This window comes from Chanodichthys erythropterus, chromosome 20 (genome assembly GCF_024489055.1).
Source record: "Chanodichthys erythropterus isolate Z2021 chromosome 20, ASM2448905v1, whole genome shotgun sequence".
NCBI classification, from domain to species: Eukaryota; Metazoa; Chordata; class Actinopteri; order Cypriniformes; family Xenocyprididae; genus Chanodichthys; species Chanodichthys erythropterus.
The window spans coordinates 657,963-683,104 of record NC_090240.1 but is presented as its reverse complement, the minus strand read 5'-3'; the positions used below and the strand labels follow the sequence as shown (position 1 = coordinate 683,104).

The 25,142-nt window shown below is 46.5% G+C and overlaps 11 non-coding genes across 11 annotated transcripts; all 11 read left to right on the top strand.

Moving 5' to 3' along the window:
- The first annotated feature begins 2,287 nt into the window (after window positions 1-2,287).
- On the top strand, window positions 2,288-2,476 carry LOC137010271 (U2 spliceosomal RNA). The gene has a single exon (XR_010893318.1). It is a non-coding gene; the product is annotated as a U2 spliceosomal RNA (small nuclear RNA).
- A 2,095-nt stretch (window positions 2,477-4,571) lies between these two features.
- LOC137009957 (U1 spliceosomal RNA) lies at window positions 4,572-4,735 on the top strand. Its single transcript, XR_010893042.1, has one exon. It is a non-coding gene; the product is annotated as a U1 spliceosomal RNA (small nuclear RNA).
- An 862-nt stretch (window positions 4,736-5,597) lies between these two features.
- Window positions 5,598-5,788, top strand: LOC137010126 (U2 spliceosomal RNA). The gene has a single exon (XR_010893201.1). It is a non-coding gene; the product is annotated as a U2 spliceosomal RNA (small nuclear RNA).
- Window positions 5,789-7,882: 2,094 nt separating this feature from the next.
- On the top strand, window positions 7,883-8,046 carry LOC137009956 (U1 spliceosomal RNA). Its single transcript, XR_010893041.1, has one exon. It is a non-coding gene; the product is annotated as a U1 spliceosomal RNA (small nuclear RNA).
- An 863-nt stretch (window positions 8,047-8,909) lies between these two features.
- On the top strand, window positions 8,910-9,100 carry LOC137010125 (U2 spliceosomal RNA). The gene has a single exon (XR_010893200.1). It is a non-coding gene; the product is annotated as a U2 spliceosomal RNA (small nuclear RNA).
- A 2,094-nt stretch (window positions 9,101-11,194) lies between these two features.
- On the top strand, window positions 11,195-11,358 carry LOC137009955 (U1 spliceosomal RNA). Its single transcript, XR_010893040.1, has one exon. It is a non-coding gene; the product is annotated as a U1 spliceosomal RNA (small nuclear RNA).
- Window positions 11,359-17,713: 6,355 nt separating this feature from the next.
- On the top strand, window positions 17,714-17,897 carry LOC137010244 (U2 spliceosomal RNA). The gene has a single exon (XR_010893297.1). It is a non-coding gene; the product is annotated as a U2 spliceosomal RNA (small nuclear RNA).
- A 2,096-nt stretch (window positions 17,898-19,993) lies between these two features.
- LOC137009954 (U1 spliceosomal RNA) lies at window positions 19,994-20,157 on the top strand. Its single transcript, XR_010893039.1, has one exon. It is a non-coding gene; the product is annotated as a U1 spliceosomal RNA (small nuclear RNA).
- Window positions 20,158-21,019: 862 nt separating this feature from the next.
- On the top strand, window positions 21,020-21,210 carry LOC137010124 (U2 spliceosomal RNA). The gene has a single exon (XR_010893199.1). It is a non-coding gene; the product is annotated as a U2 spliceosomal RNA (small nuclear RNA).
- Window positions 21,211-23,306: 2,096 nt separating this feature from the next.
- LOC137010065 (U1 spliceosomal RNA) lies at window positions 23,307-23,470 on the top strand. Its single transcript, XR_010893144.1, has one exon. It is a non-coding gene; the product is annotated as a U1 spliceosomal RNA (small nuclear RNA).
- Window positions 23,471-24,331: 861 nt separating this feature from the next.
- Window positions 24,332-24,522, top strand: LOC137010123 (U2 spliceosomal RNA). Its single transcript, XR_010893198.1, has one exon. It is a non-coding gene; the product is annotated as a U2 spliceosomal RNA (small nuclear RNA).
- The last annotated feature ends 620 nt before the right edge of the window (window positions 24,523-25,142 follow it).

The window sequence follows — 25,142 nt, the reverse complement described above, 5'->3', positions numbered from 1 at the left end:
TGTTTTGGATGCTTTGGAGGGGAGTTTAGGGGATGAGGATAGGGCAGCACTGGAAGGGCCTTTGACTTTGCAGGAAGTAAGTACTGCAATTTCCTCACTTAAGAAAGGCACAGCTCCAGGATGTGATGGCCTTCCAGCAGGTTTTTATGAGCTTGTTCTGCCATGGATAGGAAGTGAGCTGGTAGCTCTCTATCAGGAATGCTTCATGAAAGGTGAGATGGTGGAGACAATGAGAACAGGGCTGGTGTCTCTTCTGTATAAGAAAGGTAAGAAGGAGGAGTTGGGGAATTGGAGGCCAATCACTCTGCTAACCACGGATTATAAAATATTGGCAAAAGTTCTGACAGAGAGACTTAAGAGGGTTATAGGGGTGGTAGTCCAGCCAGATCAAACCTGTGGTGTGCCTGGCAGGTCAATTTCTTTGAATTTGGCTCTAGTCAGAGACATAATAAGTTGGACAGAGCAGCGTCAGCTTCCTCTAGCAGTTTTGAGTCTTGACCAAGAGAAGGCCTTTGACAGGGTTAGTCATGTCTTCTTGGAGGCTACTTTAATGCGTATGGGGTTTGGGCCTGTGTTTAGGGCTTGGGTAAAGCTGCTTTACAGGAAGGCCTTCAGCAGAGTGGGGATAAATGGGTATTTCTCAGAAAAGGTGGAACAGTTAGGGGGTGTGCGTCAGGGGTGTCCTCTGTCCACCATTCTTTATGTTTTGTCTTTGGAACCTCTTTTGGCAACTTTGAGGGCTGCGCCTTCTTTTACAGGCGTACATTTGCCAGGAGGTGGGGGCGTATGTGCTAAAGTCGCTGCTTATGCAGATGACATGACCCTGTTTCTGACGTCGGACTATGATTTTGAGGTGGTGTGCAAAATAGTGGAAAGGTTTTGTAAAATATCTGGTGCGCGAGTAAATGTGGATAAGTCCTCTGTTATGTTTTTTGGTCAGTGGGCTGGTAGAACAGAGGTAAGAGGAGGTTTTAAAATTTGTACAGAGGGGTTGAAAATCTTAGGGGTTAGGTTTACTAGACGTAATAGCGCTAAGGAAAGCTGGGAAGCAAGGATGAAAGTAGTGCAGGCAAAGATAGCGAAGTGGAGTTCAAGGGGGTTATCTTTGTGGGGACGGTTAGAGGTGGTGAAGGCAGACTTACTCCCTAGTCTGAATTATTTAGCTTATGTGTTTCCAGTTCCTTTTTGGTATGGAAGAAAGTTAGAAAAGTTAATTTTTTCTTTTTTATGGAAAAATGGTACCGAAATGGTAGCCAGGTTGCAGATGTATAGACCAGTGAAAGAAGGGGGTAGGGGGTTCCATGTATTCCTTTAAAAATGGAAGCTTTGTTTTGTTCATGTGCAGCGCTTCTGGCTGTCCGGGAGACAGTGCACAAGGCTAGATTTTTAGCTCAGTTCTGGCTAGCCTTTCCTTTGAGATCGTTGAGCAATTGGAGGGGTACAAGGCCATGGTCTACAAATAGGCCACAGTACTATCAGAGAGTGGCAGATATCATTGCCCTGAAGCCTTGGTGTTTACAGCAGTCCCTGATCTTGGAGCACAAGCAGTTGTATATCAGATTGAGGGATGAACTTGTGGAGGGGTGGAGAAAGTTGTTTCTCCTTATGGAGTGGGTTGGATTAGGTTGCAGGCACCATTTCTTACTGGATTTTGCAAAGATTTGAATTGGTTAACAGTTCTAGGTCGGTTGCCAGTAAGGGAGAGGTTATATAGACATGGTGCAGGCAGGTCACCAAAGTGCCCGATTGGTTGTGGTCAAGACGAGACAATTGAGCATGTCTTTTGGGCATGTCCTGGAGCTGTTGCCCTTTGGAAATCAGTGAAGCGATGGTGGGAGGGATGGGGAGGGCCAAACATTACAAGGAATCTGGTGTTGTATGGGGAGGGTTTGGATAGTTTTCTAAAAGAACGGAGGAGAGTAATTTGGAGTACGATTTCAGAGGGGAAGCATGTTCTTTGGGAATGGAGAACAGTGTGTTTAAGGAAACAGATACCACGTTTGGGGGCAGAGAAATTGTTTTTACGTTTACTGGGTAAAATGTCTGCTGAGGTCAAAGTTTTCAAAGAGTATTATGGGGAGGAGGAGACCAGAAGGGTATGGAGAGGGCTTCAGAAGGTTGGGGTGGGATAGAGGGAGTGACAGTGTTTTTTGTGCTTTGGTTTTTGTTTGGTTTTTGAAAATTGATGTATATTTGTGTTTTGGTTTTGATTGTTCAGAGAATTGTATGACGATTTGTTAAAAGAGAATTTATTGTGTATCTTTGAACAATGAATTGGTTGTAAAGTATAGATTTGGTGTAAATAAAAAAAAAAAAAAAAAAATCTGTTCTTATCAGTTTAATATCTGATACGTCCCCTATCTGGGGACTACATATTAAATGGATTTTTGGCTCATGGAGCCGGAACCGGGGCTTGCTCCGTCCACTCCACGCATCGACCTGGTATTGCAGTGTCTCCAGGAACGGTGTGCTTCCCCTTTTGGGGGACTGCAAATCGTTGTGGTTAATAGCAGAGGGAATGTCGCTGGAGCTTCACAAGGAGTCTCTATGTACCTGCGGTGGGGTGGCTGGCAGGGTGGCACCGTCTCGCACCCTTATGAAACGGTCGCCGTTGTTCCAAAGCAGCGGTTCCCAAACCAGCACTGCACGTCTTGAATGTCACTCTTGTCTGATGCGCCCGTCTGAGGTCTTGGAGTCTTTACCAACGAGCTGATGAGTTGGATCGGGTGTGTTTGATCAGGGAGACATCTAATCAAACACGCCTGACTGATGGGAACCACTGGTCTAAAGGACCGCAGCTCGTGTACAGGTGCTGGTCATATAATTAGAATGTCATCAAAAAGTTGATTTATTTCACTAATTCCTTTCAAAAAGTGAAACTTGTATATATCATATTCATTCATTACACACAGACTGAGAGGTTTCACATGTTTATTTCTTTTCATTTTGATGAGTATAGCTGACAACTATGGAAAATCCCAAAGTCACTATCTCAGAAAATTAGAATATTGTGAAAAGGTTCAATATTGAAGACACCTGGTGCCACACACTCTTATCAGCTAATTAACTCAAAACACCTGCAAAGGCCTTTAAATGGTCTCTCAGTCTAGTTCTGTAGGCTACACAGTCATGGGGAAGACTGCTGACTTGACAGTTGTCCAAAAGACGACCACTGACACCTTGCACAAGGAGGCCAAGACACAAAAGGTCATTGCAAAAGAGGCTGGCTGTTCGCAGAGCTCTGTGTCCAAGCACATTAATAGAGAGGCGAAGGGAAGGAAAAGATGTGGTAGAAAAAAAGTGTACTAGCAATAGGGATAACCGCACCCTGGAGAGGACTGTGAAACAGAACCCATTCAAAAATGTGGGGGAGATTCACAAAGAGTGGACTGCAGCTGGAGTCAGTGCTTCAAGAACCCCTACGCACAGACGTATGCAAGACATGGTTTTCAGCTGTCTCGTTCCTTGTGTCAAGCCACTCTTGAACAACAGACAGCGTCAGAGGCGCCTCGACAAAAAGGACTGGACTGCTGCTGAGTGGTCCAAAGTTACGTTCTCTGATGAAAGTCAATTTGGCATTTCCTTTGGAAATCGGGGTCCCAGAGTCTGGAGGAAGAGAGGAGAGGCACACAATCCACGTCGCTTGAGGGCCAGCCTAAAGTTTCCACAGTCAGTGATGGTTTGGGGTGCCATGTCATCTGCTGGTGTTGGCCCACTGTGTTTTCTGAGGTCCAAGGTCAACGCAGCCGTATACCAGGAAGTTTTAGAGCACTTCATGCTTCCTGCTGCTGACCAACTTTATGGAGATGCAGATTTCATTTCCCAACAGGACTTGGCACCTGCACACAGTGCCAAAGCTACCAGTACCCGGTTTAAGGACCATGGTATCCCTGTTCTTAATTGGCCAGCAAACTCGCCTGACCTTAACCCCATAGAAAATCTACGGGGTATTGTGAAGAGGAAGATGCCATATGCCAGACCCAACAATTAAGAAGAGCTGAAGGCCACTATCAGAGCAACCTGGGCTCTCATAACACCTGAGCAGTGCCACAGACCGATCGACTCCATGCCACGCCGCATTGCTGCAGTAATTCAGGCAAAAGGAGCCCCAACTAAGTATTGAGTGCTGCACACGCTCATACTTTTCATGTTTATAGTTTTCAGTTGGCCAAGATTTCTAAAAATCCTTTCTTTGTATTGGTCTTAAGTAATATTCTAAATTTGCTGAGATACCGGATTTGGGATTTTCCTTAGTTGTCAGTTATAATCATCAAAATTAAAAGAAATAAACATTTGAAATATATCAGTCTGTGTGCAATGTACATAATATACAAGTTTGACTTTTTGAAAGGAATTAGTGAAAGAAATCAACTTTTTGATGACATTCTAATCATACGACCAGCACCTGTAGGTGCTTGGCAGTTTGCCGGCTTGAAGGCATGGTCACGGAAATCGCAGTCAAGTAATGGAAGGGACACGCCCTTCCTTTGCTTGGGGTGGGGGAGGGGGTCACCGTTGATGAGGACGGCAAAGAGGGATAGGGTAGCCTCTGACTGGAGGCCTGGGGACTCATACTTACCTGGCAGGGGAGACACCATGATCAGGAAGGTGGTTCACCCAGGGCGAGGCTCGGCCATTGCACTCCGGTTGTGCTGACCCCTGCGAATTCCCCAAATGTGGGAATCTCGACTGCATAATTTATGGTAGTGGGGGACTGCGTTCGCGCTCTCCCCTGGACATACTGGTTGAAAGAAGATTAGGTGGTGCCGAGAGAACCTGTGGTTTCTAACAGTCGTAGCGTTGTCTGTGGCTCCGTGTGTGTTTGCACGCCCCTTTTATGGAATCGGGTGTTGCGTGCGCTCGCCTGGTTTCGCAAAGTTCTGAGTTTTCCTTCAGGGACGACAGGCTTTTGGGGGCACTCGACCATGGCCGTTTTCTAAATGACCCCGTGGTCGCTAGTGTCACGACCGGCTCAAAGCCGTGACAAATGAAACGGAGGACATAGGCAGCTTGGTAGGTTGCAACGAAAAGAGATTTATCAGCATAAATAAGAAAATATATGAAACCAGAAATCAACAAAACCAAACACAATTTCTGTCAGACACATCAATAACCAAACATCAGACAGAACCACATTTAAATGAATAAGGAACTCAAAATAAACAAAGACCAAAATCAAAACCAAAGCACCCAGGAGCAAGCAACACACCACGCCAAACAAAGCCCAAGCTTTATAGAGGGAAGCACGGGTGTACATGGTTCACTTGATGAGTCTCCCAGCCACACCCACTGGCCGGCCGTAGCAGGAAGAACGAGGGACTCGTCACACTATCCAAATGTTAAAGTTGAGCTTTTTTTTTTCCCCCCTCCTGATCAAGAACGACCTAGGGAGTCCAGAGAATTGTACTGCGGTGCTTTTGTGGAGGTCGATGGAAAAACCTAGGACCAGTTCGCGAAAGCAGGTTGTTTCAAATCATCTCCACTATTTAACAAACGATCTGATCGACAGCAGTGGTCCTAGAGGCAAAGTACGAAACCCACCGCGGCCCAGATGGGCGTCGCCTTTGCCGGCTCTGCCCCCACTGCTTGGCAACGGCATCGCTTCTCGGCCTTTTGGCTAAGATCAAGTGTAGTATCTGTTCTTATCAGTTTAATATCTGATACGTCCCCTATCTGGGGACTACATATTAAATGGATTTTTGGCTCATGGAGCCGGAACCGGGGCTTGCTCCGTCCACTCCACGCATCGACCTGGTATTGCAGTGTCTCCAGGAACGGTGTGCTTCCCCTTTTGGGGGACTGCAAATCGTTGTGGTTAATAGCAGAGGGAATGTCGCTGGAGCTTCACAAGGAGTCTCTATGTACCTGCGGTGGGGTGGCTGGCAGGGTGGCACCGTCTCGCACCCTTATGAAACGGTCGCCGTTGTTCCAAAGCAGCGGTTCCCAAACCAGCACTGCACGTCTTGAATGTCACTCTTGTCTGATGCGCCCGTCTGAGGTCTTGGAGTCTTTACCAACGAGCTGATGAGTTGGATCGGGTGTGTTTGATCAGGGAGACATCTAATCAAACACGCCTGACTGATGGGAACCACTGGTCTAAAGGACCGCAGCTCGTGTACAGGTGCTGGTCATATAATTAGAATGTCATCAAAAAGTTGATTTATTTCACTAATTCCTTTCAAAAAGTGAAACTTGTATATATCATATTCATTCATTACACACAGACTGAGAGGTTTCACATGTTTATTTCTTTTCATTTTGATGAGTATAGCTGACAACTATGGAAAATCCCAAAGTCACTATCTCAGAAAATTAGAATATTGTGAAAAGGTTCAATATTGAAGACACCTGGTGCCACACACTCTTATCAGCTAATTAACTCAAAACACCTGCAAAGGCCTTTAAATGGTCTCTCAGTCTAGTTCTGTAGGCTACACAGTCATGGGGAAGACTGCTGACTTGACAGTTGTCCAAAAGACGACCACTGACACCTTGCACAAGGAGGCCAAGACACAAAAGGTCATTGCAAAAGAGGCTGGCTGTTCGCAGAGCTCTGTGTCCAAGCACATTAATAGAGAGGCGAAGGGAAGGAAAAGATGTGGTAGAAAAAAAGTGTACTAGCAATAGGGATAACCGCACCCTGGAGAGGACTGTGAAACAGAACCCATTCAAAAATGTGGGGGAGATTCACAAAGAGTGGACTGCAGCTGGAGTCAGTGCTTCAAGAACCCCTACGCACAGACGTATGCAAGACATGGTTTTCAGCTGTCTCGTTCCTTGTGTCAAGCCACTCTTGAACAACAGACAGCGTCAGAGGCGCCTCGACAAAAGGACTGGACTGCTGCTGAGTGGTCCAAAGTTACGTTCTCTGATGAAAGTCAATTTGGCATTTCCTTTGGAAATCGGGGTCCCAGAGTCTGGAGGAAGAGAGGAGAGGCACACAATCCACGTCGCTTGAGGGCCAGCCTAAAGTTTCCACAGTCAGTGATGGTTTGGGGTGCCATGTCATCTGCTGGTGTTGGCCCACTGTGTTTTCTGAGGTCCAAGGTCAACGCAGCCGTATACCAGGAAGTTTTAGAGCACTTCATGCTTCCTGCTGCTGACCAACTTTATGGAGATGCAGATTTCATTTCCCAACAGGACTTGGCACCTGCACACAGTGCCAAAGCTACCAGTACCCGGTTTAAGGACCATGGTATCCCTGTTCTTAATTGGCCAGCAAACTCGCCTGACCTTAACCCCATAGAAAATCTACGGGGTATTGTGAAGAGGAAGATGCCATATGCCAGACCCAACAATTAAGAAGAGCTGAAGGCCACTATCAGAGCAACCTGGGCTCTCATAACACCTGAGCAGTGCCACAGACCGATCGACTCCATGCCACGCCGCATTGCTGCAGTAATTCAGGCAAAAGGAGCCCCAACTAAGTATTGAGTGCTGCACACGCTCATACTTTTCATGTTTATAGTTTTCAGTTGGCCAAGATTTCTAAAAATCCTTTCTTTGTATTGGTCTTAAGTAATATTCTAAATTTGCTGAGATACCGGATTTGGGATTTTCCTTAGTTGTCAGTTATAATCATCAAAATTAAAAGAAATAAACATTTGAAATATATCAGTCTGTGTGCAATGTACATAATATACAAGTTTGACTTTTTGAAAGGAATTAGTGAAAGAAATCAACTTTTTGATGACATTCTAATCATACGACCAGCACCTGTAGGTGCTTGGCAGTTTGCCGGCTTGAAGGCATGGTCACGGAAATCGCAGTCAAGTAATGGAAGGGACACGCCCTTCCTTTGCTTGGGGTGGGGGAGGGGGTCACCGTTGATGAGGACGGCAAAGAGGGATAGGGTAGCCTCTGACTGGAGGCCTGGGGACTCATACTTACCTGGCAGGGGAGACACCATGATCAGGAAGGTGGTTCACCCAGGGCGAGGCTCGGCCATTGCACTCCGGTTGTGCTGACCCCTGCGAATTCCCCAAATGTGGGAATCTCGACTGCATAATTTATGGTAGTGGGGGACTGCGTTCGCGCTCTCCCCTGGACATACTGGTTGAAAGAAGATTAGGTGGTGCCGAGAGAACCTGTGGTTTCTAACAGTCGTAGCGTTGTCTGTGGCTCCGTGTGTGTTTGCACGCCCCTTTTATGGAATCGGGTGTTGCGTGCGCTCGCCTGGTTTCGCAAAGTTCTGAGTTTTCCTTCAGGGACGACAGGCTTTTGGGGGCACTCGACCATGGCCGTTTTCTAAATGACCCCGTGGTCGCTAGTGTCACGACCGGCTCAAAGCCGTGACAAATGAAACGGAGGACATAGGCAGCTTGGTAGGTTGCAACGAAAAGAGATTTATCAGCATAAATAAGAAAATATATGAAACCAGAAATCAACAAAACCAAACACAATTTCTGTCAGACACATCAATAACCAAACATCAGACAGAACCACATTTAAATGAATAAGGAACTCAAAATAAACAAAGACCAAAATCAAAACCAAAGCACCCAGGAGCAAGCAACACACCACGCCAAACAAAGCCCAAGCTTTATAGAGGGAAGCACGGGTGTACATGGTTCACTTGATGAGTCTCCCAGCCACACCCACTGGCCGGCCGTAGCAGGAAGAACGAGGGACTCGTCACACTATCCAAATGTTAAAGTTGAGCTTTTTTTTTTTCCCCCCTCCTGATCAAGAACGACCTAGGGAGTCCAGAGAATTGTACTGCGGTGCTTTTGTGGAGGTCGATGGAAAAACCTAGGACCAGTTCGCGAAAGCAGGTTGTTTCAAATCATCTCCACTATTTAACAAACGATCTGATCGACAGCAGTGGTCCTAGAGGCAAAGTACGAAACCCACCGCGGCCCAGATGGGCGTCGCCTTTGCCGGCTCTGCCCCCACTGCTTGGCAACGGCATCGCTTCTCGGCCTTTTGGCTAAGATCAAGTGTAGTATCTGTTCTTATCAGTTTAATATCTGATACGTCCCCTATCTGGGGACTACATATTAAATGGATTTTTGGCTCATGGAGCCGGAACCGGGGCTTGCTCCGTCCACTCCACGCATCGACCTGGTATTGCAGTGTCTCCAGGAACGGTGTGCTTCCCCTTTTGGGGGACTGCAAATCGTTGTGGTTAATAGCAGAGGGAATGTCGCTGGAGCTTCACAAGGAGTCTCTATGTACCTGCGGTGGGGTGGCTGGCAGGGTGGCACCGTCTCGCACCCTTATGAAACGGTCGCCGTTGTTCCAAAGCAGCGGTTCCCAAACCAGCACTGCACGTCTTGAATGTCACTCTTGTCTGATGCGCCCGTCTGAGGTCTTGGAGTCTTTACCAACGAGCTGATGAGTTGGATCGGGTGTGTTTGATCAGGGAGACATCTAATCAAACACGCCTGACTGATGGGAACCACTGGTCTAAAGGACCGCAGCTCGTGTACAGGTGCTGGTCATATAATTAGAATGTCATCAAAAAGTTGATTTATTTCACTAATTCCTTTCAAAAAGTGAAACTTGTATATATCATATTCATTCATTACACACAGACTGAGAGGTTTCACATGTTTATTTCTTTTCATTTTGATGAGTATAGCTGACAACTATGGAAAATCCCAAAGTCACTATCTCAGAAAATTAGAATATTGTGAAAAGGTTCAATATTGAAGACACCTGGTGCCACACACTCTTATCAGCTAATTAACTCAAAACACCTGCAAAGGCCTTTAAATGGTCTCTCAGTCTAGTTCTGTAGGCTACACAGTCATGGGGAAGACTGCTGACTTGACAGTTGTCCAAAAGACGACCACTGACACCTTGCACAAGGAGGCCAAGACACAAAAGGTCATTGCAAAAGAGGCTGGCTGTTCGCAGAGCTCTGTGTCCAAGCACATTAATAGAGAGGCGAAGGGAAGGAAAAGATGTGGTAGAAAAAAGTGTACTAGCAATAGGGATAACCGCACCCTGGAGAGGACTGTGAAACAGAACCCATTCAAAAATGTGGGGGAGATTCACAAAGAGTGGACTGCAGCTGGAGTCAGTGCTTCAAGAACCCCTACGCACAGACGTATGCAAGACATGGTTTTCAGCTGTCTCGTTCCTTGTGTCAAGCCACTCTTGAACAACAGACAGCGTCAGAGGCGCCTCGACAAAAAGGACTGGACTGCTGCTGAGTGGTCCAAAGTTACGTTCTCTGATGAAAGTCAATTTGGCATTTCCTTTGGAAATCGGGGTCCCAGAGTCTGGAGGAAGAGAGGAGAGGCACACAATCCACGTCGCTTGAGGGCCAGCCTAAAGTTTCCACAGTCAGTGATGGTTTGGGGTGCCATGTCATCTGCTGGTGTTGGCCCACTGTGTTTTCTGAGGTCCAAGGTCAACGCAGCCGTATACCAGGAAGTTTTAGAGCACTTCATGCTTCCTGCTGCTGACCAACTTTATGGAGATGCAGATTTCATTTCCCAACAGGACTTGGCACCTGCACACAGTGCCAAAGCTACCAGTACCCGGTTTAAGGACCATGGTATCCCTGTTCTTAATTGGCCAGCAAACTCGCCTGACCTTAACCCCATAGAAAATCTACGGGGTATTGTGAAGAGGAAGATGCCATATGCCAGACCCAACAATTAAGAAGAGCTGAAGGCCACTATCAGAGCAACCTGGGCTCTCATAACACCTGAGCAGTGCCACAGACCGATCGACTCCATGCCACGCCGCATTGCTGCAGTAATTCAGGCAAAAGGAGCCCCAACTAAGTATTGAGTGCTGCACACGCTCATACTTTTCATGTTTATAGTTTTCAGTTGGCCAAGATTTCTAAAAATCCTTTCTTTGTATTGGTCTTAAGTAATATTCTAAATTTGCTGAGATACCGGATTTGGGATTTTCCTTAGTTGTCAGTTATAATCATCAAAATTAAAAGAAATAAACATTTGAAATATATCAGTCTGTGTGCAATGTACATAATATACAAGTTTGACTTTTTGAAAGGAATTAGTGAAAGAAATCAACTTTTTGATGACATTCTAATCATACGACCAGCACCTGTAGGTGCTTGGCAGTTTGCCGGCTTGAAGGCATGGTCACGGAAATCGCAGTCAAGTAATGGAAGGGACACGCCCTTCCTTTGCTTGGGGTGGGGGAGGGGGTCACCGTTGATGAGGACGGCAAAGAGGGATAGGGTAGCCTCTGACTGGAGGCCTGGGGACTCATACTTACCTGGCAGGGGAGACACCATGATCAGGAAGGTGGTTCACCCAGGGCGAGGCTCGGCCATTGCACTCCGGTTGTGCTGACCCCTGCGAATTCCCCAAATGTGGGAATCTCGACTGCATAATTTATGGTAGTGGGGGACTGCGTTCGCGCTCTCCCCTGGACATACTGGTTGAAAGAAGATTAGGTGGTGCCGAGAGAACCTGTGGTTTCTAACAGTCGTAGCGTTGTCTGTGGCTCCGTGTGTGTTTGCACGCCCCTTTTATGGAATCGGGTGTTGCGTGCGCTCGCCTGGTTTCGCAAAGTTCTGAGTTTTCCTTCAGGGACGACAGGCTTTTGGGGGCACTCGACCATGGCCGTTTTCTAAATGACCCCGTGGTCGCTAGTGTCACGACCGGCTCAAAGCCGTGACAAATGAAACGGAGGACATAGGCAGCTTGGTAGGTTGCAACGAAAAGAGATTTATCAGCATAAATAAGAAAATATATGAAACCAGAAATCAACAAAACCAAACACAATTTCTGTCAGACACATCAATAACCAAACATCAGACAGAACCACATTTAAATGAATAAGGAACTCAAAATAAACAAAGACCAAAATCAAAACCAAAGCACCCAGGAGCAAGCAACACACCACGCCAAACAAAGCCCAAGCTTTATAGAGGGAAGCACGGGTGTACATGGTTCACTTGATGAGTCTCCCAGCCACACCCACTGGCCGGCCGTAGCAGGAAGAACGAGGGACTCGTCACACTATCCAAATGTTAAAGTTGAGCTTTTTTTTTTCCCCCCCTCCTGATCAAGAACGACCTAGGGAGTCCAGAGAATTGTACTGCGGTGCTTTTGTGGAGGTCGATGGAAAAACCTAGGACCAGTTCGCGAAAGCAGGTTGTTTCAAATCATCTCCACTATTTAACAAACGATCTGATCGACAGCAGTGGTCCTAGAGGCAAAGTACGAAACCCACCGCGGCCCAGATGGGCGTCGCCTTTGCCGGCTCTGCCCCCACTGCTTGGCAACGGCATCGCTTCTCGGCCTTTTGGCTAAGATCAAGTATCTTGTCGTCAGGTTGAGCTGCGATCGCCTTTTGAGGGTTTCCTGGCTCGAGGTCTTGCTGTATCGCGAGCCCCCAACTTTCAAGAGGTATATTTGAAATTGCTGCTACTGTTTTTGCGAACAAGCTGTTTTAAGGTAAGGTTTTATTTATTTATTTATTTATTTATTTATTTGGTAATTTATTTATTGGTTTTTTGATTTGTAAAGTTTGTTTTAGGCTGTTGGTGCCTCCACCATGTCGGCTGCCCGTGCCGGCTTGCGGAGGCACCACAGCGTGCGTTTTTATTCAGAGAAGTTGATGGAAGGCTCTTGGGGATGTCACGTCTCGACTTCTCCAGAAAGCTTCTCCAGAAGACCTTACATTTTAAACCTGAAGAACTGAATTGTATTGTGACTCTGCCCCTGAACAAAGGCTATGATGTTAGCTTTAGAGCTGTTTCCCACCTGAATGATTTTTGGCACAGATTTGAATCAGTAAAATCCCAGTTCTCCATGTTTACTGTTGAAAAGCTATCTGATAATACACTTAAAACTGTGATTGTTAGAATGTTTAATGAGACAGTGACTGGGGAGGACATTTGTGTCTGGCTGGGTAGATTTTGCACGGTTCGAGGCCAGCCAGTCAAGGTTTTAGATGAGGATGGCATCTGGACATGCTCCTGGCGAATTCCCATTAAACAATGGGAAGATGCCGGGAGCTACCAGGGCCTGAAGCATCTGCCTTCTATGATTGTGCTGGGTGAGAACAGAGGCTACATTCATTACCAGGGCATGCCCAAATTATGCAGAAAATGTGGAAAGTTTGGGCATTTGGCTGAAGCATGCCAAGAAATTGTATGTGGGAAATGCAGAGAAATTGGTCACAATTTTGAAGAGTGTACCAATGGCAGGCGGTGCAACCTGTGTGGAGAATCAAACCATCTCTACAGAGATTGCCCAAAAAGCTTTGCCAACAAACTTAAAGGCAACAAAATGGCCGCCCCACAATCAGAGCAAACAGAAGAACAAAGGGAGGAGGAGGCGGTCCCTGAGGTTTTGGCGGGAAATTCAAATTCTCTGCCAACCTCAGGGATTGGGCAGGAAAGAGGAAGTGGGGCGGCTAAAGGGGCAGAGTCACAGATTGAAACGAAACAGGGGGAGGGAACCACTCCCAGACAAGAGAAAGGAAATGATACAAAAGATGAAGAGGAGGAAACGGTTTCCTCCCTCAACACCGTTTCTGAGATAAGTATGCCATCAAGTGGGAGTGAAGCTGACTGTTCACTCCCAAATGCTCAAGTGCAGAAAAGGACTGCGAGATCTCCTCTGTCACATACAGAGGAGAAAAGGCTGCGGGCGGCGCATCGGCTAGATAGTTCCGCTTCGGAAGATCTAGACCGTATGTGGCCCGCAGAGTCTCCCAATGAAGTCTCTTTCCTGCACATCAAGCTGAGAACATCGTCACCCAAAGAGCCACAAGAGGTTCTCTCTGTGGACTCTGAAGTGGCGAGCATTTGCCCTCCTGATCCCTTTTTTTCTGGGGAAAAGGAGAGGCAAATGCCACATGAAATAACATGATTTTAATGTAATGTTCTGCAGTCTTTTTGTTTTTCTTCTTAAATGTTTGTATTTTTAACCATACTGCTCATGGCCCTCACTATCTCTACAATCAATGTGAGAAGTGTGAGGTCTACTCTTCGAGCACAGAGTGTTTTATCAAGTTTAAAAAATTTTAAGTCAGATATTTATTTATTGCAAGAGTGTGCTCTGCCTTTTTTAACAAACTACAGGAGATGGCAAGAACTTTGGACCCCAGGACCCTCCATCTGGAGTGGCTCCAATTTTAACAAAAATGACGGTGTTGCCTTTTTAATTAATAATCCCAATATCTTGGTGAAGGGCAGCACTGTGGTGAGGGATGGGCGGGCAATTTTAGTTAATCTGACTTTTTTAGGTAAGGATTTTAATGTTTTAAATATGTATGGTTTTACAGGAAAAAATGAGAGATACGAGCTTTTAGAAGATTTGCAGCCCCACATGTTAGGTAGGGCTCCCCTAGTGGTTGCAGGGGATTTTAATTGTGTTTTAACAAAAAAAGATAGAAAAAGGGTAGGAGATGATTTTAAGGTTGACAAGACATCAGTTTTATTAAAGAAATTAGTCAAAGATTTTAAGTTAGTCGACTGTTTTAAAACAATGCATCAGAGAGAGGAGGGCTTCACCTGGTTCAGTGGTGATGGCGCCAGAGCCTCTCGAATTGACTATATTTTTACAAGAGACTGCCCGCCAACCGATGCAACATTGACCCCCCTTTTCTTCACTGATCACATGATGCTCTCCTGCACCCTTTCACTACCCACGGGTGTGACAGTAGGGGGAGGGCTGTGGAAGCTGAACTGCTCCCTATTAGAGGATGAAGAAGTGGTTAGAGAGTATAGGGAGCAGTTCAGCCAATGGCAGACTCTCCAGGACTTTTACGACTCACGGGCACAGTGGTGGGAGATGGTGAAACAAAAGACAGGACATTTTTTTAGAAAAATAGGTAAAGAGAAAAAGAACAAAGAAAAAGATGCATGATGGGGCTGCAAAAAAGACTGCAGAGATATTTTAACCTTTTAAATAATGGATTGGATTTTAAAGAGGAAATAAAGGAAGTAAAGAAAGAAATGTCAGTTTTATCCGAAGCTCAAAGTAAGGGAGTCATTTTAAGATGCAAAGAAAAAGAGATAGAAGAAGGAGAAAAGTGTACACGATATTTTTTTAAAAAGACTATTTCACGGGGAGGGTCAATAACCATTTTAAAAACTTTTGGAGGGAGGGAGGCAAAAAACATGGAGGAAATTTTAGGTGAAATAGAACATTTTTATAGTAATTTATATAGTCCAAAAGAAGCACACGACGGCATCTTAAAGGAAGTTTTAGATTTTTTAGATAAAAAGATAAAGAGTCCAAACGTGCTTTTAGCCCAGGATTTTACTCTTTTAGAATTAAAAGAATCCCTCAAAGGTTTTAAAAAGGGAAGTCCCCAGGAATGGATGGACTTCCCTTGGAGTTTTACTTGACTTTCTGGGACATTTTAGCACATGACCTACTGACAGTTTTTAAAGAATTTGAGACTCTCGACAGACTTCCGGACAGCTTTAGAGTAGGGATAGTTTCATTATTATACAAAAAAGGAGACAGGACTGACTTGAAGAACTGGCGACCAATCACGCTTTTAAATTTTGACTGTAAACTTTTTAGTAAGATTTTAGCCACACGCATGTCGACTGTTCTAGAGGACGTAATCCACCTGGATCAAGCATGCGCTGTGCCCGGTAGGAAGATCACAGACAGCCTGGTGCTGATTAGAGACGCCATCTGTTACGCGAGAGACAGAAATATTCGGCTAGTAGTCCTAAATTTAGATTTTGAAAAAGCTTTTGACCGCATCTCGCACCAGTTCCTTTTTAAGGTACTGGAAAAAATGGGGTTCCCAGGGAGGTTTATAGCTTGGGTGGGACTGCTTTACAACAGCCTAGTCAGTAAATTTGCAGTTAATGGGCATCTATCCAAAGCTGTAAACATTCACAGCGGCGTCCGTCAGGGGTGTCCTTTATCTCCCCTACTGTATGTGGCCTGCATTGAGCCACTGGCACAAATCTTGAGAAGGGATAAATGGATTAAAGGACTGGACATCCCAGGGACTGGTGGACTGACAGCGACCTGTGTTTTATATATGGACGACGTAACCCTTTTAGCGACTGACCTTTTATCGGTACGAAGAGCATTGGACTTGACTGACTGGTACGGTCGGGCCTCGGGCGCCAAGCTCAATAGGAGTAAGTCCGAGGCCCAGCTCTTCGGGCCGTGGGGAAACGTGGACACAGGTGGACTGGATTTGGATTTTAAAGACAATGACCTGACAGTTTTAGGTGTAAAGTTTGACAAAGAGGGTGGAGGACGGGGGAACTGGACTGACATCTTAGGGAAAGTTAGGCAAAGACTGGGGTTTTGGGGACTAAGACAAATGACGATTGAAGGAAAGATTTTAATTTTTAAAGCAGTGATTTTACCCCTAATTTTACTTGTCTGTTCTGTTTTTAGTCCCCCAAGAAGATTCCTGGCCAACCTGGAGAGGGCGGTATTTTATTTCCTGTGGGGGTCCAAGTGGGAACGACTGAAGAGGGAGGTCGTTAAAAAAAGAAAAGAGAATGGCGGGAAAGGCCTCCCAGACCCCCACTTGTTTTTAGGAAGCCGCTTTGCCGCCCTCCATGTCCAATATGCATTGACCTCATCCAGAGAGAACAAGACAGCGGCTATGGCTCGTTTCTGGATGGGGTCTTACCTAAGAGCGTTGAGAGTTTTACCAATTGATCTTAAAAGTCCAGTGTCTTTTAATATGCCAAAAGAGTACAGTTTTATTAAGACCTTTTTAAAGAAACACTCATTGGAAGGAAAGGATGCCACCATTTTAACTAATCACAAGTCTTTGATCTCTCTTGTGCAGGATCGAGAAACGGTGAGTCCAATCCCAGGCCTCACGTTAAGTGAGGCCAGACAAGTTTGGCGGAACGTTGCCCACCCAGCTCTCCAGAACAGGCACAAAGACTTGGCGTGGATGGTGGCCCACGAGATCCTCCCGGTCAGGGCGGTTATGCACTCCAGAGGCATGGCCAAAAACTCTACCTGCCCACGGTCCGGATGTGGTTCCCCGGAGACCGTCCATCATCTGCTCTGGGAGTGCGGCGCTGCGCGGGACCTGTGGGCCAAGACCGGCCCCCTGTTTTTCCCGTGCCTGCCAGCGGGTGGGGCCCAGGTGGATTACAAGCTCGCCATCCTGGGGGTGGGTCAGGGCTTGAAGGACTTGACACCGCAAGATTTTACCTCGCTCTGGCTCACCCTAAACGTGATCAAGGATGCCATCTGGGCAACCAGAAACCTGCTGGTGGGGAAACGCGTGACGGCCCCCCTCCACGCGTGCGAGCAGAGGATAAGATCTATGCTGCAGGGTGGGCCGCACGTCGTTATTCGGATGGGGGGGCCGGGGTCGCACGAGAAGGTCCCGGCCGCCACCGACCTTGGCCGCCCGTAGATGCACCCTCACCACACCGGCTACGGGAACAGCGGGCCAGCGGGCCGGAGGAGAGGGGATTTCCGCTGGGCCCCGGAAGCGGGGAGTCTTGGGCCTGTTCTGGAGACCTGGAGTGAATGGAAATTCTTGATAAGGACTCACCCTCGATCCTGTACAACAGATGATGTTTTAGTTGAAATGTTTTATTGTCTCTTATCTCGACTATTTATTCATTTATTTTATTTTTATTTTTATTTTCAGTCATCTGCCCTGCTTTTAACACCACACTGATTTACATACATGGACCTTTACACGACACACAACAATAACTGATTTTAACCAGAATTGTGTCACCTCCGTTTTAATTTGTGGAACTGAGTATGTTTTAAAATGTGTGGCATGAAAAAATGAATGAAAATGTGACAATAAAACTTTTCGAAGAAAAAAAAAAAAAAAAATCTGTTCTTATCAGTTTAATATCTGATACGTCCCCTATCTGGGGACTACATATTAAATGGATTTTTGGCTCATGGAGCCGGAACCGGGGCTTGCTCCGTCCACTCCACGCATCGACCTGGTATTGCAGTGTCTCCAGGAACGGTGTGCTTCCCCTTTTGGGGGACTGCAAATCGTTGTGGTTAATAGCAGAGGGAATGTCGCTGGAGCTTCACAAGGAGTCTCTATGTACCTGCGGTGGGGTGGCTGGCAGGGTGGCACCGTCTCGCACCCTTATGAAACGGTCGCCGTTGTTCCAAAGCAGCGGTTCCCAAACCAGCACTGCACGTCTTGAATGTCACTCTTGTCTGATGCGCCCGTCTGAGGTCTTGGAGTCTTTACCAACGAGCTGATGAGTTGGATCGGGTGTGTTTGATCAGGGAGACATCTAATCAAACACGCCTGACTGATGGGAACCACTGGTCTAAAGGACCGCAGCTCGTGTACAGGTGCTGGTCATATAATTAGAATGTCATCAAAAAGTTGATTTATTTCACTAATTCCTTTCAAAAAGTGAAACTTGTATATATCATATTCATTCATTACACACAGACTGAGAGGTTTCACATGTTTATTTCTTTTCATTTTGATGAGTATAGCTGACAACTATGGAAAATCCCAAAGTCACTATCTCAGAAAATTAGAATATTGTGAAAAGGTTCAATATTGAAGACACCTGGTGCCACACACTCTTATCAGCTAATTAACTCAAAACACCTGCAAAGGCCTTTAAATGGTCTCTCAGTCTAGTTCTGTAGGCTACACAGTCATGGGGAAGACTGCTGACTTGACAGTTGTCCAAAAGACGACCACTGACACCTTGCACAAGGAGGCCAAGACACAAAAGGTCATTGCAAAAGAGGCTGGCTGTTCGCAGAGCTCTGTGTCCAAGCACATTAATAGAGAGGCGAAGGGAAGGAAAAGATGTGGTAGAAAAAAAAGTGTACTAGCAATAGGGATAACCGCACCCTGGAGAGGACTGTGAAACAGAACCCATTCAAAAATGTGGGGGAGATTCACAAAGAGTGGACTGCAGCTGGAGTCAGTGCTTCAAGAACCCCTACGCACAGACGTATGCAAGACATGGTTTTCAGCTGTCTCGTTCCTTGTGTCAAGCCACTCTTGAACAACAGACAGCGTCAGAGGCGCCTCGACAAAAAGGACTGGACTGCTGCTGAGTGGTCCAAAGTTACGTTCTCTGATGAAAGTCAATTTGGCATTTCCTTTGGAAATCGGGGTCCCAGAGTCTGGAGGAAGAGAGGAGAGGCACACAATCCACGTCGCTTGAGGGCCAGCCTAAAGTTTCCACAGTCAGTGATGGTTTGGGGTGCCATGTCATCTGCTGGTGTTGGCCCACTGTGTTTTCTGAGGTCCAAGGTCAACGCAGCCGTATACCAGGAAGTTTTAGAGCACTTCATGCTTCCTGCTGCTGACCAACTTTATGGAGATGCAGATTTCATTTCCCAACAGGACTTGGCACCTGCACACAGTGCCAAAGCTACCAGTACCCGGTTTAAGGACCATGGTATCCCTGTTCTTAATTGGCCAGCAAACTCGCCTGACCTTAACCCCATAGAAAATCTACGGGGTATTGTGAAGAGGAAGATGCCATATGCCAGACCCAACAATTAAGAAGAGCTGAAGGCCACTATCAGAGCAACCTGGGCTCTCATAACACCTGAGCAGTGCCACAGACCGATCGACTCCATGCCACGCCGCATTGCTGCAGTAATTCAGGCAAAAGGAGCCCCAACTAAGTATTGAGTGCTGCACACGCTCATACTTTTCATGTTTATAGTTTTCAGTTGGCCAAGATTTCTAAAAATCCTTTCTTTGTATTGGTCTTAAGTAATATTCTAAATTTGCTGAGATACCGGATTTGGGATTTTCCTTAGTTGTCAGTTATAATCATCAAAATTAAAAGAAATAAACATTTGAAATATATCAGTCTGTGTGCAATGTACATAATATACAAGTTTGACTTTTTGAAAGGAATTAGTGAAAGAAATCAACTTTTTGATGACATTCTAATCATACGACCAGCACCTGTAGGTGCTTGGCAGTTTGCCGGCTTGAAGGCATGGTCACGGAAATCGCAGTCAAGTAATGGAAGGGACACGCCCTTCCTTTGCTTGGGGTGGGGGAGGGGGTCACCGTTGATGAGGACGGCAAAGAGGGATAGGGTAGCCTCTGACTGGAGGCCTGGGGACTCATACTTACCTGGCAGGGGAGACACCATGATCAGGAAGGTGGTTCACCCAGGGCGAGGCTCGGCCATTGCACTCCGGTTGTGCTGACCCCTGCGAATTCCCCAAATGTGGGAATCTCGACTGCATAATTTATGGTAGTGGGGGACTGCGTTCGCGCTCTCCCCTGGACATACTGGTTGAAAGAAGATTAGGTGGTGCCGAGAGAACCTGTGGTTTCTAACAGTCGTAGCGTTGTCTGTGGCTCCGTGTGTGTTTGCACGCCCCTTTTATGGAATCGGGTGTTGCGTGCGCTCGCCTGGTTTCGCAAAGTTCTGAGTTTTCCTTCAGGGACGACAGGCTTTTGGGGGCACTCGACCATGGCCGTTTTCTAAATGACCCCGTGGTCGCTAGTGTCACGACCGGCTCAAAGCCGTGACAAATGAAACGGAGGACATAGGCAGCTTGGTAGGTTGCAACGAAAAGAGATTTATCAGCATAAATAAGAAAATATATGAAACCAGAAATCAACAAAACCAAACACAATTTCTGTCAGACACATCAATAACCAAACATCAGACAGAACCACATTTAAATGAATAAGGAACTCAAAATAAACAAAGACCAAAATCAAAACCAAAGCACCCAGGAGCAAGCAACACACCACGCCAAACAAAGCCCAAGCTTTATAGAGGGAAGCACGGGTGTACATGGTTCACTTGATGAGTCTCCCAGCCACACCCACTGGCCGGCCGTAGCAGGAAGAACGAGGGACTCGTCACACTATCCAAATGTTAAAGTTGAGCTTTTTTTTTTCCCCCCTCCTGATCAAGAACGACCTAGGGAGTCCAGAGAATTGTACTGCGGTGCTTTTGTGGAGGTCGATGGAAAAACCTAGGACCAGTTCGCGAAAGCAGGTTGTTTCAAATCATCTCCACTATTTAACAAACGATCTGATCGACAGCAGTGGTCCTAGAGGCAAAGTACGAAACCCACCGCGGCCCAGATGGGCGTCGCCTTTGCCGGCTCTGCCCCCACTGCTTGGCAACGGCATCGCTTCTCGGCCTTTTGGCTAAGATCAAGTGTAGTATCTGTTCTTATCAGTTTAATATCTGATACGTCCCCTATCTGGGGACTACATATTAAATGGATTTTTGGCTCATGGAGCCGGAACCGGGGCTTGCTCCGTCCACTCCACGCATCGACCTGGTATTGCAGTGTCTCCAGGAACGGTGTGCTTCCCCTTTTGGGGGACTGCAAATTGTTGTGGTTAATAGCAGAGGGAATGTCGCTGGAGCTTCACAAGGAGTCTCTATGTACCTGCGGTGGGGTGGCTGGCAGGGTGGCACCGTCTCGCACCCTTATGAAACGGTCGCCGTTGTTCCAAAGCAGCGGTTCCCAAACCAGCACTGCACGTCTTGAATGTCACTCTTGTCTGATGCGCCCGTCTGAGGTCTTGGAGTCTTTACCAACGAGCTGATGAGTTGGATCGGGTGTGTTTGATCAGGGAGACATCTAATCAAACACGCCTGACTGATGGGAACCACTGGTCTAAAGGACCGCAGCTCGTGTACAGGTGCTGGTCATATAATTAGAATGTCATCAAAAAGTTGATTTATTTCACTAATTCCTTTCAAAAAGTGAAACTTGTATATATCATATTCATTCATTACACACAGACTGAGAGGTTTCACATGTTTATTTCTTTTCATTTTGATGAGTATAGCTGACAACTATGGAAAATCCCAAAGTCACTATCTCAGAAAATTAGAATATTGTGAAAAGGTTCAATATTGAAGACACCTGGTGCCACACACTCTTATCAGCTAATTAACTCAAAACACCTGCAAAGGCCTTTAAATGGTCTCTCAGTCTAGTTCTGTAGGCTACACAGTCATGGGGAAGACTGCTGACTTGACAGTTGTCCAAAAGACGACCACTGACACCTTGCACAAGGAGGCCAAGACACAAAAGGTCATTGCAAAAGAGGCTGGCTGTTCGCAGAGCTCTGTGTCCAAGCACATTAATAGAGAGGCGAAGGGAAGGAAAAGATGTGGTAGAAAAAAAGTGTACTAGCAATAGGGATAACCGCACCCTGGAGAGGACTGTGAAACAGAACCCATTCAAAAATGTGGGGGAGATTCACAAAGAGTGGACTGCAGCTGGAGTCAGTGCTTCAAGAACCCCTACGCACAGACGTATGCAAGACATGGTTTTCAGCTGTCTCGTTCCTTGTGTCAAGCCACTCTTGAACAACAGACAGCGTCAGAGGCGCCTCGACAAAAAGGACTGGACTGCTGCTGAGTGGTCCAAAGTTACGTTCTCTGATGAAAGTCAATTTGGCATTTCCTTTGGAAATCGGGGTCCCAGAGTCTGGAGGAAGAGAGGAGAGGCACACAATCCACGTCGCTTGAGGGCCAGCCTAAAGTTTCCACAGTCAGTGATGGTTTGGGGTGCCATGTCATCTGCTGGTGTTGGCCCACTGTGTTTTCTGAGGTCCAAGGTCAACGCAGCCGTATACCAGGAAGTTTTAGAGCACTTCATGCTTCCTGCTGCTGACCAACTTTATGGAGATGCAGATTTCATTTCCCAACAGGACTTGGCACCTGCACACAGTGCCAAAGCTACCAGTACCCGGTTTAAGGACCATGGTATCCCTGTTCTTAATTGGCCAGCAAACTCGCCTGACCTTAACCCCATAGAAAATCTACGGGGTATTGTGAAGAGGAAGATGCCATATGCCAGACCCAACAATTAAGAAGAGCTGAAGGCCACTATCAGAGCAACCTGGGCTCTCATAACACCTGAGCAGTGCCACAGACCGATCGACTCCATGCCACGCCGCATTGCTGCAGTAATTCAGGCAAAAGGAGCCCCAACTAAGTATTGAGTGCTGCACACGCTCATACTTTTCATGTTTATAGTTTTCAGTTGGCCAAGATTTCTAAAAATCCTTTCTTTGTATTGGTCTTAAGTAATATTCTAAATTTGCTGAGATACCGGATTTGGGATTTTCCTTAGTTGTCAGTTATAATCATCAAAATTAAAAGAAATAAACATTTGAAATATATCAGTCTGTGTGCAATGTACATAATATACAAGTTTGACTTTTTGAAAGGAATTAGTGAAAGAAATCAACTTTTTGATGACATTCTAATCATACGACCAGCACCTGTAGGTGCTTGGCAGTTTGCCGGCTTGAAGGCATGGTCACGGAAATCGCAGTCAAGTAATGGAAGGGACACGCCCTTCCTTTGCTTGGGGTGGGGGAGGGGGGTCACCGTTGATGAGGACGGCAAAGAGGGATAGGGTAGCCTCTGACTGGAGGCCTGGGGACTCATACTTACCTGGCAGGGGAGACACCATGATGAGGAAGGTGGTTCACCCAGGGCGAGGCTCGGCCATTGCACTCCGGTTGTGCTGACCCCTGCGAATTCCCCAAATGTGGGAATCATGACTGCATAATTTATGGTAGTGGGGGACTGCGTTCGCGCTCTCCCCTGGACATACTGGTTGAAAGAAGATTAGGTGGTGCCGAGAGAACCTGTGGTTTCTAACAGTCGTAGCGTTGTCTGTGGCTCCGTGTGTGTTTGCACGCCCCTTTTATGGAATCGGGTGTTGCGTGCGCTCGCCTGGTTTCGCAAAGTTCTGAGTTTTCCTTCAGGGACGACAGGCTTTTGGGGGCACTCGACCACGGCCGTTTTCTAAATGACCCCGTGGTCGCTATTGTCACGACCGGCTCAAAGCCGTGACAAATGAAACGGAGGACATAGGCAGCTTGGTAGGTTGCAACGAAAAGAGATTTATCAGCATAAATAAGAAAATATATGAAACCAGAAATCAACAAAACCAAACACAATTTCTGTCAGACACATCAATAACCAAACATCAGACAGAACCACATTTAAATGAATAAGGAACTCAAAATAAACAAAGACCAAAATCAAAACCAAAGCACCCAGGAGCAAGCAACACACCACGCCAAACAAAGCCCAAGCTTTATAGAGGGAAGCACGGGTGTACATGGTTCACTTGATGAGTCTCCCAGCCACACCCACTGGCCGGCCGTAGCAGGAAGAACGAGGGACTCGTCACACTATCCAAATGTTAAAGTTGAGCTTTTTTTTTCCCCCCTCCTGATCAAGAACGACCTAGGGAGTCCAGAGAATTGTACTGCGGTGCTTTTGTGGAGGTCGATGGAAAAACCTAGGACCAGTTCGCGAAAGCAGGTTGTTTCAAATCATCTCCACTATTTAACAAACGATCTGATCGACAGCAGTGGTCCTAGAGGCAAAGTACGAAACCCACCGCGGCCCAGATGGGCGTCGCCTTTGCCGGCTCTGCCCCCACTGCTTGGCAACGGCATCGCTTCTCGGCCTTTTGGCTAAGATCAAGTGTAGTATCTGTTCTTATCAGTTTAATATCTGATACGTCCCCTATCTGGGGACTACATATTAAATGGATTTTTGGCTCATGGAGCCGGAACCGGGGCTTGCTCCGTCCACTCCACGCATCGACCTGGTATTGCAGTGTCTCCAGGAACGGTGTGCTTCCCCTTTTGGGGGACTGCAAATCGTTGTGGTTAATAGCAGAGGGAATGTCGCTGGAGCTTCACAAGGAGTCTCTATGTACCTGCGGTGGGGTGGCTGGCAGGGTGGCACCGTCTCGCACCCTTATGAAACGGTCGCCGTTGTTCCAAAGCAGCGGTTCCCAAACCAGCACTGCACGTCTTGAATGTCACTCTTGTCTGATGCGCCCGTCTGAGGTCTTGGAGTCTTTACCAACGAGCTGATGAGTTGGATCGGGTGTGTTTGATCAGGGAGACATCTAATCAAACACGCCTGACTGATGGGAACCACTGGTCTAAAGGACCGCAGCTTGTGTACAGGTGCTGGTCATATAATTAGAATGTCATCAAAAAGTTGATTTATTTCACTAATTCCTTTCAAAAAGTGAAACTTGTATATATCATATTCATTCATTACACACAGACTGAGAGGTTTCACATGTTTATTTCTTTTCATTTTGATGAGTATAGCTGACAACTATGGAAAATCCCAAAGTCACTATCTCAGAAAATTAGAATATTGTGAAAAGGTTCAATATTGAAGACACCTGGTGCCACACACTCTTATCAGCTAATTAACTCAAAACACCTGCAAAGGCCTTTAAATG